General features: G+C 47.9%; 1 protein-coding gene across 2 annotated transcripts in view; it reads left to right on the plus strand.

Annotated features, from left to right (window-relative positions):
• Positions 1 to 2129, plus strand: part of TAS1R2 (taste 1 receptor member 2) — a 28582-nt gene that overhangs the window by 13236 nt on the left and 13217 nt on the right. The gene's annotated exons all lie outside the window — the stretch shown is intronic.

The following is a 2129-nucleotide window of genomic DNA, read 5'->3' on the forward strand; positions in this document are numbered from 1 at the left end:
TGTGCTGGGTGGTGTTGGTGGGCCGTTCCATTCTGGCTCTTCTCGTCGGTTCTAAGAAAAAATTTGAATGCTGTTCCCTTGCTGATTACTTATTCTCACACTTCATTCTCTTGAGGGCACCTATTAGTCCTGTGACTCATTTTCTATTCTGGTCATTAAATTAATTTTCTCTCTCTTGTATTTTAAAAATCTTTAGTTCCTGGGAGATTAAAAAAAAATCTTTGTCCATCTTTCTATTTAGTTTTTCATGTCTGCTGGCATGTTTTTAATATTTAATGGCCTATTCTTGTTTGACGGGCACCTTGATGGTTCTATGGGCTAAGTGTTGGCTTGCTAACTGCAAGGTTGGTGGTTCAAACCTACCGGCTTCTCTGTAGGAGAAAGATGAGCCTGTCTGCTTCTATAAAGATCTATAGTCTCAGAAAGCCTAGACAGGTCACAATGCGTCAGAATCGATTCATGGATACTGTAGCTTTTTGGACCTCTTAGAATTATTATTGCTTTTATTAAAATGTTCTTCTTCCTGTATATACTGACCCGGTGTGTGTGTTGGGATGCTTGTTTATTTTACTCTGATGTTTTTTCTTCATGAGAAGCTCTCTCAGAGGTCCAGTCCACCGGCTGTGATTGTTGTGAAGTGCTGCCGCCTCTGTTCTGACTCACGGTGGCCCTGTGTGCAGCAGAAGGAATGCTGCCCACTCCTGCGCCACCCTCGCCCACGAGCCTGAGTCGGAGCCATTGTTGCTGCCACTGCATCAATCCTTCTTGCCAAGGGCCTCCTCTGTGGGGCTGCCCTTCGACCTTACAAAGAATGATGTCCTTCTCCCGGGACGGGTCTCTCCGGATAACATCCCAAACCGTGCGACAAGTTCTCACCATCCTTGCCTCTAAGGAGTGTTCTGTCCTTCTCGTGAGATGGATCGGTTTGTCCTTTTGGCAGACCCTGGTACCTTCGATATTCTGCACCAGCACCAAGATTTGGATGCACCCATTCTTCTTCGGCCTTCCTTATTCGACGTCCAACGCTCACACGCATCGGAGGCGATCGAAAGGCTCCCGTTTTCATTGTGTGAAGGATCGCTGTGATGTGTGCCTATCCACATGATTCGGTGAACCCGAGGCACTTGATCTCCTGAGGTCAGTCGCATGTTAGGAGCTGATTTTCAAATAGTGAGCAATCCATGTGACAGAAGGCATGGCGTTACGGCAAGTCTCCAGTGGAGCCTGCCAGTGACTCTCCACAGCGTCCCTACCTTCCACAGATAACGCTTACACTAGCAGATAGGCTCCGTCAGCTCTCCGAACAGCATGAGTGCTTACGCTGCTGCCGGAACCCTCTGCAGAGCCTTTCACTGGGTCTCTTACTCTGCCTTAAAACTAGAAGTCTCCTGAATCATCCAATAAGTGGGTTGGAGGAATATTTCCAACAGCAATGATGCTGTCTTCAAACCCAAAGATGGTCACCAGCGTGACAGTACTTTAGTCGTGGGGACTACAACGTATAACGACTTCGATAGGATGGACTGGCATTCACCAGACCATCGGACTCATGCAAACATCACCCATGTGCAGGTCCTGAATCTTTGTAGGGTTTATCTCCTACCCGAAGGCATTCATATTGCTTCCTTCGGCATAAAGAGTACTTGCTACTTCCCACCACCAGATCCAGCGAGCATGATGCCGTTCAGACACCGGGCCAGCCTGTTGTTCTGAAGAATGTCAAGATGATCCGATTCATGGAGACGACGTGGGATACACAGCACACCAGTCAGCTGGTTGCTTCCTATTGCCATTGGGTTCATGCTCATCCATCTCGACCTCATGCACAACAAAGAAAAAACGCTGCCCGGTCCTGCCCCCTCCTCCCAATTGTTCTCATTGGAGCCCGTTGTTGCAGCCATCGTGTCAATCCGTTTCATTGAGGGTCTGCCTCTTTTGGACTCGCCCTCTACTTTACCAAGCGTGATGTCCTTCTCCTTGGACTGGTCTCTCCTGACAATGTGCCTGTATTAGTCTGGGTACTATGGAGAAACAAATCCACAGCGACTCATGTATAAGAGAGAGTTTTATGTAAAGAAAATGTGCATCATGAAAACAGCCCAACCCAATGCTGCCCAAGCCCACAAGTC

Source organism: Echinops telfairi, unplaced genomic scaffold, assembly GCF_000313985.2.
Source record: "Echinops telfairi isolate 266 unplaced genomic scaffold, ASM31398v2 ScPeMD7_7457;HRSCAF=8495, whole genome shotgun sequence".
NCBI lineage: Eukaryota > Metazoa > Chordata > Mammalia > Afrosoricida > Tenrecidae > Echinops > Echinops telfairi.